The 18,358-nt window shown below is 54.8% G+C and overlaps 1 pseudogene; it reads right to left on the bottom strand.

Annotated features, from left to right (window-relative positions):
• Positions 1–1,947: 1,947 nt before the first annotated feature.
• Positions 1,948–13,786, bottom strand: LOC116546605 (annotated as a pseudogene).
• Between the last annotated feature and the right edge of the window lie 4,572 nt (positions 13,787–18,358).

Here is an 18,358-nt window from a genome sequence, read left to right as displayed (position 1 = left end):
CGGCATGTTCTCTTGAGCACCCACAATTGCTCAGGGGATGAGCCTCCACATGGGGAAAAACCAAATGACTGAGTCCCATCCACCCCCAGGGGCTCTAGCGCCCTCTTCCACCTCCTCGAAATTGACCTGGCTTATTTCTCTGGATGCCCCGTGCAGGGCATTGTGTGCCTGGAAAAACCTCTCATAACCAGCTTGGGAGACAGATGTGCCGACACAGAGGGGAGAGGCTGGGGAAGGGCAGGGGAGGCTCGCTTCCCATCATGGCAGCTGGCAGGACCCAGGTGCAGGGCCCAGGCTGGGCAGGACAGGAGGGTGCATGACAGAGAAGGGGGAGAAAGAGTAACTCCCCAGGATGAAGACATTGAAGGTCAAAGTCATATGACCTAGAGAAAGCTCCCAAAGCCCTGCACACACATGCCAGCAATTCCACTGAAACCTTAAAAAGAAAAATGGGTGTGGGGACAGTGTGGTTTCACTGTCAAATTAGTCAATACTGTTTAAAATCCAAACCTGGTATATTTTTAACTTGTACTTGTCTTTCAGAATTTCTATGGAAAAGCACAAATACTGCATTTCAGTAGATGGCAAAGTGGAGAGCTGTTTATTTACTCTCAAGATGGATTAGGAATGACTGGACAACCTCAGCCATAGCCCCCAGGGATCTCCTCCTGATGTACTCAGGGGTCCCATGTGGGGTGTCCGTGGCCTGTGTGGGTGGCACCTTGGGCAGTCATGCAGCCCCCACGTTCACACGCTGGGCAGTAGGACACTGTCTGTTGACACTCATCTCTGTTGAGGCTGTGGCTCCTTCTATGGGGACAAATGACTAAGGAGGGAAGTCTGTCTTTTCTACTGAGATGAGGAGGATTCCCTGAAATTTACCTGGTCCCGGGGACACTGTGGGGAATCTGGGAAGATAATTCACCTTTCCAGAAAGGGCCTCACCTCCTTCTGGGACATATTTAGAATTTGAGTAGCCAAAAAATGGAAACCAGGGGAAAAAAGACGAGGGGTATAGGTAATGAGATATGCCAGTATTTTTCCTTTCAAAAAGCTATGGAGGGGCTGAGCACGGTGGCTCATGCCTGTAATCCCAACACTTTGGGAGGGCTTTTGGGTGGATGACCCGAGGTTCGAGACCAGCCTGACTAGCATGGTGAAACCCCATTTCTACTAAAAATACAAAAATTAGCAGGGCATTGTGGCAGGTGCCTATAATCCCAACTACTCTGGAGGCTGATGCGGGAGAATCGCTTGAACCCGGGAGGCAGAGGTTGCAGTAAGCCAAAATCGCACCATTGCACTCCAGTCTGGGTGACAGAGCAAGACTCTGTCTCAAAAACAAAGAAAAGCCAAGGAGGGAGACACAGCATTGAATTCATATTTCAAAGACTTTTTGGGGCTGGGCGTGGTGGCTCATGCCTGTAATCCCAGAACTTTGGGAGGCCGAGGTAGGGAGATCATAAGGTCAACAGATGGAGAGCATCATGGCTAACATGGGGATACCCCGTCTGTCCTAAAAATATTTCTAAAAAATTTAGCTGGGAGTGCTAGCATGTGCCTCTCCTCCCAGCTACTCAGGAGGCTTAGGCAGGAGAATCCCTTGAACCCGGGAGGCGGAGGTTGCAGTGAGCTGAGATTGTGCTACTGCACTCCAGCCTGAGTAACAGAGCAAGACTCTGTCTTGTCTCAAAAAAAAAAAAAAAAAGAGTTTTGGGGCTTTTTTAACAGAGAATTTGGCCTTGACCTCATGTGTCCCACCCCTTGGTGACAGATGAAGTCAGGGCTGTTGGGAGTGGAATGCATCCATGCCTGGAATCCCCATGGCACCGGGGTGCTGTGTCCCATCAGGTGCAATATAAATCAGCTCACTCAGAGGATAAGCTTCCTGGTGACAAACTTGGTTGATCAGCAAGAATTCAACTCCTTTGACTGACAAATGAAGACTCCATGTATATTTCCAGTTCAGCAACAAAGGCTTATTAATCTTGGGTATTTGGTGCCTTAGAAGTTGCGCTCTGAGGGAGGGAGAGACAAAGGGGGTTGTGCAGTGTGCCCGAATAGTGGGGGGAGCAGTGGCAGCATCCTGGAGGGAGGCCTGGAGCACCTAGCAGGGAGGTGGCCACACATGGAGGAGCGAGTGAGGGGGAGGCACTTCCGGCTGGGGGGAAGGCAGCTCTTTGGTTTGAACAGAGTTTGTGCTTGAGAAAAGTACTCCCGGCCATGTCTCAGGCACATCCTTGGGCAGGAGGGAGCCTGTTTGAGGGCGAGGCATTCCTGGCTGTGTCTCAGGCACATCCTTGGGCTGTAGGGAGCCTGTTGTGGGGGAAGGCATTCCTGGCTGTGTCTCAGGCACATCCTCGGGCTGCAGGGTGCCTGTGGTGGGGGAAGGCATTCCTGGCTGTGTCTCAGGCACATCCTTGGGCTGTAGGGAGCCTGTGGTGGGGGAAGGCCCTCCTGGCTGAGTGGAAAGCAGATCTCCGGGCAGCAGGGAGCCTGTGCCCATGGGGACTGTGCAAGGGCTAAGCTGAGGCACCTTCCCTGTGGGGAAGAGGAGAGACAGAAGGTCACTGTGATGGCATTGGAATTGGGCTCAGAAGGCTGCGGGTGCCTGGCTTGAGGGGTGGAGCCAGGACCCATCGGGACCCACAGGATGGGCCTTGCTGTGCTCCTCCTCTCTCCCCTGCGTGCTGCCTCCAGCCTGGACGACTCCTTTCAGACTCAGCTCAAGCGGCAAAAGTCTGCCCTGCCTCTCCAGGCAGCGCTGGGTCTCTGACTGGACTCCCTCAGCCCTGGGGTTGAACTTGTTTCCCCCTGGCAGCCAGGAGGAGGCCCCAGTTCTCTCTGTGCCCAGCATGGCCCGGAAGGCTCTAGTGGGCATGTGGAAGGGATGAGCGCACACCATGCCCTCAAGGCTGGCTCCAGGGACCCTTGGGTGGGTGATGAGCTGCAAAGGCAGCAGCTCCACAGTTCCCTTGGTTTGGGAAGAGGATAATCCAGACCCGTAGGAACAGCAAACTCTGTCTTGCAGAAGCGGCTGCTTTGCTTTCATCTTGGGCACACACCAGTGTAGCCAGCCCACCACCCACACAGCTGCAAGCCACACAGTGACTGTCTTCTCTCTATCTGCTGTGCCTTTCTCTCTGCTGCCTTCTTAGGCCCATGATCGGGGCAAGCCTGTCTGAAGACTTGATCAGGGCCTTTCTAAAAGGGTCACTCTAAGTAAAATCAAAGAGACTGGGGTCCAACCTCATGCAAGTCACTGAGCCTCTTGGGAATGACTTTCCCATCTCTCAAATGGGCCCAGCAATACCAAACATGCATGGGTCACCCCAAGCCCATTCTTCCTGTCTTCCTTACTAACGAGGCCTGCTTTTGGTAAGAGAGAGAGGGTGGTGCAACAAACCACCATGCACGTTTACCTACGTAACAACCTGCACGTCCTGCACTTGTATCCCACGTTTACCTACATAACAAACCTGCACTTGTATCCCAGAACTTAAAAAAAAAAAACAAAAAAAACGAGAGAGGCAATGTGCTCAGCTGTAACATGACCTTTTGCTGGTCTCCCTTGCTGAGCAACATGGCCATGTGAATGCATTCTGGCAAATGGAATATAATAGGAATTGTTGGGCAGTGCTTTAAAGAAGGCTGCTTTCCCTTTTTCCTTCTTGTTTCTGCCTGGAGTATGAGTGTGATGGCTGGAGCTTCAGAAGCCATCTTCTAAGCAGGAAAGCAAACTGAGAGCCTGCCTGGCCTTTTCAAGGAGAATTGTTAGGTTTCCCCAAGGTTGTTGTTCTCTTGGGGGGCTTAGCAGGCAGCCAATTAGATAACAGTCCATCTCAGAGCCTCTCAGCTCTCCCATTTCAATTTGCATAGCTGTCTTCTGTTTCTGGAACGCTCTTCCTAACCCAATGAACCGCCACTCACATTTTCAGACTCAGCTCTAGAGTGGCCTTCTCCAGGAATCCCCTTATCCCTGCTCCCAGCTAAAGTGACCACCCTGCTTGGCCCTTCCGGTCATGTCCTGGCGGAAGGCCGAGCCTGTTGTGGGAATTGCTGTGTCCTTGTAGGTGTGCCTGTCCCTGCTCTGCATGCATGAGGACTGTAACTGCTTCCCCTCAGCCTCCGCAGCTGGTGAGCTGCAGCAGGCTCCCAGGATGCCCGTGGACATGACACTTTGCCTTGACCACCTCATCTGTGATGTGGGCTGATCACTCTCACAGTCCACGGCAGGGGCAGCAGCCCATCAGTGCCTGTGGCTTCCCTGACATGCGGCCTGTTCAGGTCCTTCTCTACTGAAGGCTACCCTTCCTAGGCTACCTGGAATCCCCGGGGTCCCTTCCCAGGCCAGTCTCAGCCTGATGATCCCCAGGAAACCCTCCAGTCCTCACAGGTGCTCCACAGAGCGTGCAGCCTTTGAGCTTGCTTAAACCTGCCATTCACACATAAAGCCTCCCCTTGGGCATGTGAGTGACAAATGCCCCAAATGCCCCAAATGCTGGATTCCCTTACAGAGACGGTCTCTCTCTTCCTGAGAGGGGCCCTTCTTCCCTCTAGGCCCTGCCCTGTTGGTCCACATCCAAGATGATGCTCACCTTCCCCTTGTGCCCCCTCAGACCCTGTCCTGAGCCACCTGTGTCTACAGCTGCCTGTCCACCCTCCTCTGTGCCCGATTGGGATCCTGCTACCTGTTCAGGGCTTCAGGCTTCCTTCTTAGTACAGCCCAAGTGTGTCCACCTGCTCTCCCTGGCTCCGCCCATCCCCAAACCCAGCTCTCCCAGGACCGTCTTCCCTCCCAGCTCACACCCTCCAGAAGTGTTCTGCACTGCTGGCAGGACCCAGTCCCTGCACCCAGGCTGCATGCCAGACCATCCTCTGCCAGGCTCCTGGGCTCCACACACCCTGCTTTCAGGCAGTCACAGCCCTGCTACTAGAAGAGCTGGCTGTGCCCTGGCACCCTCCCTCGCTTTCTGCCTTGAGGGCTCTGCTCCTCCCCTCTCCATGTTGCACGCCCAAGCCCAGCCATCCTGAGCCTCAACCTTAGCTCTGATGCTGCCTCTGACAAGCTGCCTTCCTTGAAGAGGAGAACCCTGGTCCCAAAGCCCCAGAGCACTAGAGCTGAGTCTCTTTCTCTTTCTCCAGACAGCCCCTCTCCTTGTGGCACAGAGTTGGGGCTTCTTCACATCCCAGCACCCTCACCCTGCCTGCCCCAGGTCACACACCGAGCTCAAGGCCATACCCAGAGCAAGAACGACAAGAGAGTCTATGGGCTTGGCCCAGAGCTCCACCTGGAAGCACAGGAATGATTTCTCCACCTTTCTTTGGGGCCCAAGAAGGCTCAGTGGTGTATTCCACCCACCACTGTCCTCCTGGTCACAAGCTGACTGGACCCAGAGCGCAGGTTACTCCATCGGGACGTGCTGGGCCACAATCCAGGCCTCACAGAGGTGGCTGTCGGGGGGCTCGAAGCCCCACCTAACTCCTTCTGGGCACCACTCAGATTATAAGGCCTAGGCCAAATCTTGGCTTCTGGCCAGCTATTTCTTCTGTCTACTCAGGCCTCAGCCCCAAAACCCCCTTTCCTCTGAGCAATCTGTGGGGGCAGCCAAGGCCATTGTGCTCAAACCCTCTTCTGCATGGTTAGGAGGCATGGCAGGAACCAGAAAGGATAATGCCACTCCCAGAAGATGGCACCTCCTTCTGGCACTGCCCACTAGCCTGGGGGATCTGTGGTGATGCTGTGAGGGGCTGCCTCTGTTTGTTTTTGTGGGAGGAGGAAGTGCTGGCTATGGCACCCCAGGGTACTGGGGGCCTGCTGACTGCTTTCCACTCGTTTCTCCCTGAATTCCATCATCCCTGACACCAGTGCTGGGTGAAAACAGGGGTGATCCCAGCCCCTGTTCCTTCCTTTTTTCCATCTCTACTCACAGTGAACTTAAGTCATTTTTATCAAATTCCCTAAAAATGTTTCATTGTAATTTTCACTAAAATAGCATATTATGCTCCTAAATTCCTCTGGGAACAGTTGACATTGTGCTCTAGACTTTTATATTTTCAAATTTCTCTTAATCTAATAACAAAAGTTTTATAGTTTCATGGGTCAGCACATTTTTGTTACAGTTATACATGGGTATTTGTTTTTTTGTTGCTGTTGTAAAGAGAAAGGAATCTGTCATGTTTATTTCCACCTCCTTTGTTTCTACCTATTTATTGCAAAACATTCCTGTAATCATTTACCACAATCATTCCAGACCTACTGTTTGCCCCCTTCTGAGGGATCCCTTTGAGAGTAAGTTTCACATTATTAGCCTCTGTTTCCTGATGGATCTAGCAATACTGTTTCCCATGAACGTAATGAGCATCCACAGGGTAAGGGGAAGGAGAATCCTCAGCATGGAGGGAGAGTTTGGCTCAAGAGCCTTGGGGTCTTGCTGCTTCATTTTGTGTGAGTGCATAGGGGGATGGCCTGGAAGGGGACACTATTCAAAAATTTATTCAGAGAACCGAAGGCGATGGAGCAGAGAGACACACTCAATTTTACAAATTGAAAGTGAACAAGACTGACTGCTTTCACTGCAAAAATGCTGAAGTTTTTCGTAAACTGAGCCTTTGAGAATTTCCTGCATTATCATGGGCCGAAGTGCAAAAATGTTTGGATTTGCTGAAAGGAGCAAGCAAACAAGGTTTTAAAAGGCAGCAGCTCCTCTAAATTCAACAGCACACTCCATTTGAACAGGCTCATCAGCCTCCTGAGCTCATCCATACCCCAGGTCAGCCTGCAACACCAAGTCAGGAAGAGGAGTTTGGAAATAGCGGCCCCGCAAGGCCAGGGCATGGATGGAGAAAGAGGCCTGCACTGGTTCTTTCAGGATCTCCCACTCTGCTGAGGCCTGAGCGAATCTCTGTCTGAGGGGAGATCCTGGAAGAGGACGGTGCGGCACCTAGGCCACCTCTTCACTCTGCAGTGAAGAGACAGAAGCCTGTGCCTGGCCCGGGCGGGGACATCTCACTGATGCCTCCACAGCCCTGCAGCTGCAGTTGGCCGGCCTGGCTGGGGCTGAGCTACCCAAGCCTGGTCTCCAGCAGGTTCCCACTGAGATGCACTGTCTCCTCCAGTCTCTCACCTCCTTCTCCCTCAGGGAGCCCCTGGCTCAGGCAGGAAGGTCAAATTCCCAGTGTCTCCAAGCAGGAAGCTGCTGAGCTCGCCAGCAGCCTGGCTGGTGTCTGGCTCTGTACACTCACGACTGGGTTTACAGGGCGTTTCAAGGGGCACCCATCCTCTTTCATGCTTCACGTTAGACCCTGAGGCGAGCACAATGAAGGCCTAAAGAGGAGAACCGGGAACTCCTGCCAGGCTGTCTGAATTCTTGGGTACCCGACACAAATCTCACAAGACACTCAGTTGGGTCTTCAGGATTACACTTGGGAAGGACAAGGTAAAATTAGATGGTGGCAGAGGAGCTGGAAGGGAGCCCAGGTCTACAAGGCACAGCTGTGGGCCTCCCTGGGTTAGGGAAGATCTGGGTTGATTTCTGATAGCCCTGGAGGTGGCCTCGGGCAGCTTTCTGGGCCACTCTGGGCCTCTATTCTGCTATTAGTAAAATAGGGACTGTCTCTCCTATTCCAAGAATTACAGGGTGGGCTTCACGTGTTGACAGTCACAAGGGCCTGGCGGAGCCCTGAGCAGTGGTAAGTGCCCTCCATCGTGCAATTACTCTGCCACCCTCCCCCAAACCTTAGCTTCAAAGAGCTGCCCTCGGGAAAGGGACAATTTCAGATTCTTGCTCCATCCCTGCGTCACCACACTGGGCAGGAAGGCCATTTCTGGCTCTTTCCTGTGCCCACCCCCACGTCTCTTGCCTTCCCTCCACTCAATGTTCCCGTTTTCACACTCTGCCATCGAGTTCTGTCCCTCCTGCCTGACTGAGCGTCTCGCCTGTTCAGTGCACAAGGCTGGACTAGTTCTGTGTGACTGGAGCTGCGCTGTGGCAACGTGGAGAGGCCTGTGGACCTCGGGTGGAGGATGGGCTTCTGTGTAAGCCTGGCTAGGATTGAGAGCCCAGTGCAGAGGCACAGAGCCAGAGCCCAGTGGCTGGAGGAGCCCTGCCTGCGTCCGACACCCGAAATGCCCTGCTAGGTGTCAGCACGCCTCCCGGGGCTCCCGGCCCGTTTCTCATCAGCGGTGTCCAGAGGCTCACAGCCTGCAAGGTCTTCTCAGTCGCAGCCACCTGGCCATGGAGAGCCTGCGCCATCCTGATGCAGGAGGTCTGGCTAGTGCGGGTCTCTCTATAAACCCTGGGGATGAGATCGTCTTCCAGGTGCAAAGGGCTGGACTGTGGGAGGCACAGGCAGATGAGCCCCAGGCCGAGCCAGGAGCAGGGCTCTCCCGGGCTCCAGGGCCTGAGCCGAAAGGCCCTTGGTGCTGATGGGAAAGGAGGGCAGTGCAGAATAAGGGCAGCAGCCAGGCCCAGTTCACATCCAGCCCTGTCACTTGCTGGCTTTGGGAGCAGGGACGTGTGACTTAATCTCTCAGTGTTTTGCTCCCCTTCAGTAAACTGGTTATAAAAGCCCCAACTGGTGCAGCTGCTGGGAGGATGAAAACAGTGAAAGCCTGGCTTAGGCTAGCAACTGGCCCCCGGAAGGACTCCGTACATTACTGAGTCCTCGTTAATAACTCTTGGTCCTCATTCATAATAAGTTACAAAGAGAAAATCTTAACAGTTTGGTCCTCCTCATGGTCCCAAGGCAGTGACCCGAGGAAGGAATCCTTCTTCCGGAGAACCAGTCAGTGCTCCCCGACAACCCTGTCCACCACCCCAACAGCACTCCTGGCCCCAGATGCCAGCAAAGGAAGTGCATGGGTGCCATGTCCAGAAATGCTGGGAGGCCCATGGGCACCATTTCTGTGCTTCTTGTGCCATCTTCCTTGGCAGATGCCTGATATGGCTCTCTAAGCCGCAATCCCAGAGGACAGCAGTCAGGTGAAAAGTAGTGGCCTTCTGTCCATCAAGTGTGTCCCTGTGCCCCAGCTTACCTGGTCCCTGTGCTGACACCACATCCATGGCACCTGGCTGCAGTCTGGGTGACAGAGGTCACCAAAGGTGTCCAGATTGCCCTGAAAAGCAACGTGGTGACAAGAAAGCCATGTAGCCTGGCGCCGTCTCCAGAAGGCATCAGGACCCCTGAGTCTCCCACAGCTCTGTCTTCAGGAGCACATGCAGACAAAGCTCCCATCTCCCCCTGGGGCAGGGGCCCAGCAGCCTTCTGTGTTGGGGACATGGTCACTGTGGCCATAGAGAGTTTTGGAATCTAGAACAAAACAGTATTTTGGTGAAGAAAGCGGAAAAACCAGGGGAAATTCAGATGAAAAGTCCAAAGGCGGGAGGAGACTGTGGTTCCGAGCAGAGGTCCTGAAGGCGAGCGTGAGCTGGGCACCGGGGCCTGGGCAGGAGCTCATGGAGGGGAGAAGGAGACACGGGGGAAGGCAAATGAGAGGATCGTGCCCTGCTCAGGGAGTGGTGCCTGAGACCAGGGAAGAAAGAAGAAAAAGGCAGAGAAAAAAACAGGCCAGAAAGCAGCCCAGGACCCATGTGGGCAGCCCCTTGGCCACTCGGCACTGGAGTCAGGCCTTTCTGGGCCCTGGTGGGGATGGGATGAGGGCCATGCAGTGCAAGGCGGTGCAGGCTGCTGGCAGGTGACTTCCTCCCCCTGGAGGCTGTTTCAGCTTCTCTGTGCCCCACACTCCAGGGAGAGACAGGACTGGCTGCCCCAGATGCTGTGGAGGGGCTGTGGAGGAACCTGACATTCCCAGGAGGAAGCTCACATCTTCCCCTAGGGGGCAGGGGCGGAGCCAGGCAGGAACTCTGGGGGTCCTTGTCCGTCAACACCAGCCACCCAGGTGCCCTCTCTACCCCTGTGCAGGGCCCCCTGCTGCTGCCCGGCTGGGTTCCCTTCAGCAAGATGGGCCTTGGACCCACTCGTGAAGGAGGTTTTCTCAGGGAGAGTGGCTGCTGCACAGGTGTCTTGTGAGGCAGTTTGGGTCTCCACCTCCTCCCCTCCCTGAAGCACCTGTGAGCCCATCTCAGCACGTGACAAGCCCACTCAGCGCCAGCTTTTCCTCACTGCCTGAAGATCCTGCTGCCTGGGCTGGCAGGTGCCTCTGGCATCTCTGCAGTGTTAGTGATGGGGAGAACATGTGTCAGGACTGGTCATTTCTTTTTTTTTTCTGATCTGCATGACCTTTTGTGACTCAGGTTGCTAGACCTAAGCACCTGCAGGCAGGTGGTTTAATAATTAAACCACTTCCACAGCTGAGGCACCCCTGTGGGAACCAGGGGCTGGCCAGACATCAAAAGCTGCCACTGTACAGAAACATGAATCCTTTTAGAGAGGGAGTTTGATGTGTGGGAACAGACCTGGTGGTGCAAGGGACAGGAACCCTCATACATGTCTGCCACAGGGGCACGAGGGTGGGCCACAGGTGGGCATCTGATTGCTCTTGGCATCAAGTGACCAAAATCCAGCCCCCATAGAGCCTGCCTTTCTCCAGGGCCCAGGCCTCTGCAGGGGGACCCCGCTGCCCCCTTTTCCTGCAGTCCCAGCGGGGGGTCACAGCCCCTCTCCACTGTGCCCTTCTCACCTTTATCCCTCTCATCCCGCACATTTGTTGGCACCCAGAGCAACAAACAATCACAGTGGGGCAGGTGTTTCCAGGAGGCGGGGGCGGAGGCGGGGGTGGAGGCGGAGGTGGTGGTGGTGGTGGAGGTGGTGGAGGCGGAGGTGGTGGTGGCGGAGGTGGAGGTGGTTTCTCCAGCTCTGGCTCCTAAAACAATAAAGACAGCTGTCTGTTGACAGTGCTGGCTGAGCACAGTGCTGGCCACTGCCAGATGTGTGTCTGAGGAATGAAAGGATCAGAGAGAAACCCACACCACGGCGGGGGTCCTTCATGTGAGAAACACGCAAACTCTGTCCTTGTTGAAAGAGGCCTGCCATGGGCGCTGTGCAGTGGTCCCAGCATTTGCAGGTGACTGCCCGCACCCAGCTGGTTGCAGATGCAGCCTCCCCGGGCCCACTCTGCAGCACCGCAGAGGCCAGCCTTGGCCAGGGAGGCCTGTTCCCACCCCATCCAAGGCCCGGGGCCTCGTGCCTCAGAGGCTCACCACTGCCCACGGACCCTGGCGGGGGTTCTCCAACCCAGGTGAGCCACAGCCTGCTCCTGGACTCCTGGTCCCTGTGCTCACTGGGCTGGTGTCTCTCCTGGCTTGGTGCCCAGCAGAACTCCCCCATCAGTCAGCCCTGCAGTCTGGAGAGGCTAACCCCAGCCAGCCCCTCCGCCTCGCCTGGAGACAGGGATCCAGAGAGGCCAAATGGAACCACACCCACATCTGGAGCCTGGGGAGGGGGCCATGTCCTTTTCCAGAGCATGTCCGTTCTTAGCGTCTTACAACAGGTCCTTGGGGTTTTGACAGAAGTGCCCCATTTATTCAGGAGAGATGATCACAGTTGCTGAAACTGGCCACCCCAGGCTGTGAATTGGTGACAGGCTCATGCTGAGGAGTGCAGGGAGCGGGAAGGGTGTGCTGGGGACATCACTGTGAGTCCCCGCCCTTCTCAGGCTCCACTCTGCCCCTCTGTCACCTTCTTCTCTGCTCAGGCAGGTGGAGGTCATGGGGCGCAGCCTTCATGGCACTCTTGGTGAAGGTCAGTGGACTGCGTGGGGTGTGACAATATCGGGATCAGAACCGTGACTTACCTCTTTCGGCTTCTGCACAGGGGCTGGCTCCTTGACAGTCTAGAATGTTCAAAAGAGACAAATGTGGGCTGGATGGGGGTGGGTGGGCTCTGCCTTGGCCCTGTGCACAGCTGGAACTCTGGTCTGGAGCAGAAGAACAGAACACTGTCTTTGGAGTGTCACTCTGGCCACCCTGAGCATGTGAAGTTGGATTCGGCAGGCTCCTCCTCCCAGGCCTCAGCCTCCAGTCTTACCCAAGGAGAACACCTGTACTGCCGCTGTGGGGTTCCTAGGGGTCATCCAGGCCAGGGACCAGGACCCTAGAGAGGCCCAACTCCTACAGGTGTCCTTCTCTGCCCACAGCCCCATGGAGAAGAGAGTGCCCGCCCCACTTCCCTTCTTCAGGGAGAGCCTGTCTGTCCCCGGGAGCCCTCCCTAATCTCCCAACCTCACGGCTGAGTCCCCAGCTTCCTCTGCTCACAGCTCCCTGGGCAGAGATGAGCCCTGCGTGTTCCCTGGGCTGAGCTCTGTCCTCTCCTGCCCCGCTCTGTCCTCTGTCTGCAGCTCTCTGGGCTGGGTCCATCCACCCCAGCTCCCAGCACCCCTTCCATCCTCCCTGCGCCAGGCTCTGTGTCTGCTTTTGGCTCCTGTTCTGCCTTACAGGGGCCCTTCCCACTCCTGTGGGGTGGACATTTCACCCTCAGCCCTGACAAGACAGGACTGTGAGCTCCCTGTGGGGAACAGTGGCTGCTTCATTTCTGTTCCTCCCCAGCTCAGCATGGGGCACAGTGAAGCTGGAGCTCAGTAAAGACAGATGGAGGAATGGGGAAGGCACCAGACATGTGCCGAGAGCCACGCTGGTTTCTCAAGGCACAGACAGCTGGGGGGTTACAGCACCATCCTCCATGTGGGCCATCAGGACCTCATGGGGGACACTCCCTTCCTCCCTGCACACAGAGGCCACCTCCTGGCGCTTGTCCATCTGAGGCTACCGGAAGTCTGGCTTGTTGAGGCAGCCCTGGTTTCAGGGGTTCTGGGGTCACTTCTCTCTAGGAGCCAGGGCAGGGCTCAGCTCCACGTCCAGGGCATGCCAGGCCAACTCTGTGGCCAGCCCGGGGCAGGAGGCCTTGCAGAAGCCCAGACTTGCTAGGCTCTGGGAATGTGTGGACAGGTCTGTGCCTTCCCAGGCTCACGTGATGAACCGGGAGTTGAAGAAAACTTCCCATAGGTGAGATCACGGGGCAGTTACAGGTCAGAGTCCCTCGGAGGGTGGGCATGGGCCTGGGCCCCACGGCTGGGCAGGCAGGGAGCACTTGCCTTCCTGAGGCAAAGTGGCCAGAGACAACACAGTAGCAGTGGCAACAGCAGGAGCGGCAGAAAATACATCCAGTTGTTGGAAAAGCCCTGGTGGAGAAAGAGAGCACCATGAGCCATGCCCAAGGGACGAGTGATGCCAGGCCTGGGAGGGCCTGGGTGGCCTCTTCCCAGTGCCGTCGACTTGGGGGCCCATCTGCCCACTCCTTGCTCTCCCTAGCCGGCCCCACCTCCACATACCACAGTGGGGCCAGAGGCCAGGGCTGGGCCCCTGAGAGCTACAGACCCCTCCTCTGGCCCTGCTGAAAGGCTCTGCCCCAGAACCCTGCAAAGAAAGTCCCAGAAGCTTCCGTGGTCTGATGAACCCACCCTCACTGCACACCTCACCTGCAGCACAGGGCTTCTGTGAGGATCACAAAATCTACAGGTATAAAGACGGGCGAGGGTGGGGGTGCTGCGGCCGAGAGGTGCAGGTGCAGAAGCGGGCGCAGGAGACCAGGGTTCATCCCCCACAGCCTCTCCCCACTTCCAGGCTCTGCTCCGTGGGCACCTCCACGCACGGCTCTGAGCCTCAGTCTCCACACCTGTGCAAGGGGAAGGAGCCTCCCTCCCTGGGGGCACTTGTGAGGTTTAGGGAGCTCAGAGGAAGTCCTGGCTCAGAACCAGGTCTGTGTGGGGTGTGAGCAACAGGAGCACTTCTCTGGGTGTTCCTCACAATAAAGGGACCTTGAGCAGCATCTGTGGGAACTCAGGCTGCCCAGGTCTTCCCAAAGTCCAGAGCTCTGCTTAGAGAGAAAGCTGATGGGGAAGGGAGGGGAGGGGAGCAGATGGCAGGGGAGGGGAGGAGGGAGAGCCTGTACTGGGAGCCAGGCTGGCTGAAGGAGAGGAACCACTGAGGCCAAGCGTGAAGGCTGCTGGCAAGGTGGGAGCCCCAGGGCAGCTCCTGATGTGCCTGTCACTGTTGAGCAGTCAGTGGGTGGATTACTGATGGGGATGTGTACATTCAGCCTGCTGATCTGTACATGGATGTGCAGGGACTGGCAAAGGTAGACCCAGAGGGAGGACTCTCAACATGAGGCGGCGGGGTGGGCTCAGGCCTCCCTCCTGTCTCTCCAGCACATCCTCCTGCCTATGCGGCCCTGGGCCAAGCTGCGCAATGACGTGGAGCTCTGAAGAGCCGTGACCTGGGGCACAGCACCTCCATTCCCTGGGGTTTCTTGGAGCTGAGCCCCAGTCTGAGTGCCTGACAGCCTCCACTTCTGCAGCAGGAGGGGACATACTGCAGGACTCGAGGAAGAGACAGGGACAGCTCAATGGCCCGAGCAAGGAGGAGAGGCCAAAAGGGGGCTGAAGGCATCTGGGCAATGACACCAGGTGACCATGAGGCAGGCTTGGGGGCCAGGGACATGAGCAGGTTTAGGACCAGATCAGCAGCTGGGTCACCAGTTCGGTGGCACACACCCCCTGATGGCAGTGAGTGGAATCCTCCAGAGCTCCTGGGCCTGGGAGGCCCATGTGGAGAAACTGGACACTATAGAGGCCCTGGACTCTGGCTTCTGGTAGACAGCCTCCCAGCCTCACCCACCTACCAGCTGGAAGCCAGGCTGGAGTAGCCCTAGGTTCCTGTTGCACACGCTGCTTTCTGGGACTGCCTGGGAACTGTCTGCCCTTTCTGTCCTCCCTAGGGTGTATCTCCTTCTGGCGCAGGAGCTCTAGACAGTCCTCATACATGTTTGCAGCCCCACACTGGTACTCACACATGTGGTGCCCGTGACGGTGACATTGCTCTTGAAGAATGAGACACCGTCGTTCAAGCTGACTTCAATTAAGAACTTCCTAAAGCACCAAAAATGCAGGTGGTGAGAGCCAGCCGGGAGAGATGCAGTTCTTGCCCTTGGCCAGCGGACAGCACGGGTGATGAGAGGTCACTCCCCAGGCACTGGTAGGTTAACTCAGCAATGATGACCAAGGGGGAGGCGGGTCAGGCAGTGAGTGGCCGTGCATGGGGTCTCATGCCACTGTGACCATTTCCTAAGTGACCAGGGAGGTCGGCTTGGTGTCACCATTCCGGCTTTTACAGTCTGTTGGCTTAACTCTGAAAGGCAAGCTGGAGCAAAGGTACCATTCCTCGGGCAGTCATCTACCTCATCCTCCCTCCTCACAGATCCTAGGACACTGCAGATCCCTCAACACCTTGGGGCCACCAACAAGGGATGTGGGGAAGAGGGTGCTCTTTGCCCAGATGGAGACACCTGCTGCCCCAGCAGGAGGCATCCACATTCTGTACACCTCACGGTGCCCAACCCCGACCCCCTGGCCTCTTGCCCACTAAGGCCTCCTGCCAGGGGTACTTACACTCCAGGTTTATCTAGATTTGGCCCAGGGCAAGTCATGGAATTCGGGTTGATCTGAATTGGCTGTTCATCTAAAATAAAATACATGAAAAGAATGTCAATGCACATGTTTGTCCACTGTCCCTCTCCACATCTGTCCTCAGCATGCAGAGCTGACCCTGTGGCCCAGGACCAGCATGTGGGCTCCACCTTCTTCTTGCAGAGACCCCTGTGAACACCCAGCACACCCAGGCACTGTGCAGTGCTCTGCTGTGTAACAGGAACAGGCGGGCAGAGTCCCAGCTCTCAAGGGACTCACCTTTAGAGATTGCAGGGGACACAGAAAACAAAATAAAAACAGGACAAAAGAGATGACAGAGAGTGCAACGTGCTGTGATGTCCATGACCAGAGGAGTTATGGTGACCAGAGGGGAAGGGACAGCTGCTTCATTATGGGTGACTTCTCTGTCTTGTAGACACAATTTCTGGTCTAGAGGAACTGAAACATTTGTACATGAAATGATGCAAGGCCAGGGGTTTGCTTCAAAACACTGTGGTAAGGGTACCAAGGAAAGCAGGTTGGGGCAGGTTGAGGTTTATTGAAAGTAGATGATGGCTGCTTCATGTTCATTGCACAACTCTTGTTATTTTGCACACTGTTGAAAACTTCCCTGAAAAATACATTCCCTCTGAAGAGGTGACACTTCAGCTGAGATAAAAAGATCAGGAGCCAGCTGGACTAAGACCCCAGGTAAGAGTGCTTGTGACTGAGAGTGGCGTGTGCCAATGCCCCGGGCAGTGACTCGCTGACCTTGCCAAGGAGGGAAAGAAGTGACCCAGGGCAGGGGGCAGGGCCTCGTGGGCCCTGGGCAGGGGCTGGGTTTTATTTCTTGGGCAGTGAATCTGTCCACGTTGGGGAGATCCAGGATATATTTTGCACATGGAGGCAACAGTTCTTGCTGGTGGACTGGGTGTGGCGAGGAGGCTGGGAGGAGTCAAAGGTGACATTTGAGTGTTGTCAGAACAACTGGGTGGACAGTGACACCGTTTGCCACGATGGGGAAGCCTGAGGAGGGGACTGCATTTTTGTTTTGTTTTGTTTTTAAGTCTATAATTTTGTTTTCCAATTTTTATTTATGTATTTTTTTATTCATTTGTGTGGGAGTGTGGTGGGCTCAGGAGACTTCCATAACATGTAGACATGGAACCTTCTCACTCCTGAGCTCACACCCTTTCACGCCTCCCGAGCTGAGTGGGAGGGCATGGGCCGGGCTGCGTCTGCCCGAGGGCTGTGCTCTAGCTCTGCACCCACTGGGCTCAGCTACCAGGACCCAGGCTTCCCAGGGACCAGCAACTGTCTGGCCAACGTGAGACCTGTGGTATTGACCTGTTCAGCCAAGGATAATGATTTCAAAACCATTATGTCATTCTCCTCATTTTTCCTTTAAAAACCTTTCTCTGTTTTTTTTTTTTTTTCTTTTTTTTTTTTTTAGCCTACTTAAATTTGCACATAGTTTACTCTGGCGTGTGTTTTCCCGTTGCAATGCCCTGTTCCTGAATAAATTGTATTTCTGTTTAGAGAGACTCTCTCTGCTAGTTATTTACGTTGACAAAAATTGCATCCGGGCACTTCCAGAAGCCAGAACCAGGCTCTGCCCCTGCTGCCCCACAGGGACACCTGCAGGGCAGAGGGAGGGAAGTCTCTCCCTGACCTACACTTCCAGGCTGGCATCAGAGGCCAGGGAAGGCACGCTGCCATCTAGTGGGGGGCGGAGGAGAGGCATGTTCAGTGGTGGCCCACACTCCAGGGACATTTTCTGGAGATATTTTCCTAATAGTGAAAATAGGTTTCAAGGTTATTCTCAATTGAAAAAAAAAAAAAAAGCTTCTTGTCTACTACTGGACCAGCCATCAACCAGGAGCAGAATGGCCATCTACACAGGTGCCCAAAGCTGTGGCATGGGCTTCCTGCTATGACAAGTCGATGCTGGCCTATGTATGGAGGGGTAGACTGGGAACCTCCCGGGTGGGAAGCCAGTGCACCCACAGGCCCACAGAGAAGGCAGATGAGTTCACCTCATGGAGGTAGGCTGGTTACCCCCTTCCACAAGAGCTGCCATCATAGTGGGGCAGAAGGCCCTGGTAGGGCAGGCAGATCGCCTGAGTCTGCTCTCCCGCCTTCCAGCGTGAAATCTATGGCCCTGGGCAAGCTCTTCCATCATGCTTCTCTCTAGCTCTCCATCCTTACAGGAAAATTGTCAGAACTAAAATGGAGTCACTTGTGTTAAAAAAAAAAAAAAAAAAAATCCAGGACAATAGGGCTGAGAAAGGCTACAAAGAGAGGGTTTTATCCCATATTCCTGATAACAAAAACTATCAGAAAGGACCTTGCTAAAACCATAATCTTCCACTAAAGCCACTGCAAACAATGCAAAATAGACTTCCACAGCAACTTGTGCCCAGAACTGCCTGTCCAGCCTTGGGCAGTGTCACCCTGTTATTGATATTTTTAGGCAAGGGTAATGGTCTCAAAAGAATTCTCTAAGCTTCATTTCTCCTTTAAAAGCCTTGGTCTTCTTTTACCTCCCTGACTATGCACATTACTATGACACACGTATTGCCAGCGCAGGGCACTGTTCCTGAATAAATACTGTTTTCTTTTAGAGAGCAACTCTGTTGTTTGCGGAACTAGGACCTGGAGTAGGACCGCTATTGGAAGAAATCAGTGATTCTTGGAACTGGCATGCAGTCCTCGCTGGAGCCCTCAGAGCTCTCTGTTTCTGTGACTTGCCCTTTCTGCCCTGGAGAGTCTTCATTCAGGCTGATCCTTCTGCTTTTGAGTAGAAGCTCTTCACTTATTCAGCATCTGATTTGAATAAGGCCACCGTAAACCAAAGACCTTACATTTTTTGTCTTTTCTGATAAATTCTTTCTGGTATAATGACAAGTGTTTTTCTGATTTGAGCACCTTGTTTCT

Source organism: Sapajus apella, unplaced genomic scaffold (assembly GCF_009761245.1).
Source record: "Sapajus apella isolate SASKATOON/1434 unplaced genomic scaffold, GSC_monkey_1.0 scaffold1105, whole genome shotgun sequence".
NCBI lineage: Eukaryota > Metazoa > Chordata > Mammalia > Primates > Cebidae > Sapajus > Sapajus apella.
This window is presented reverse-complemented; position numbering and strand designations above follow the sequence as displayed.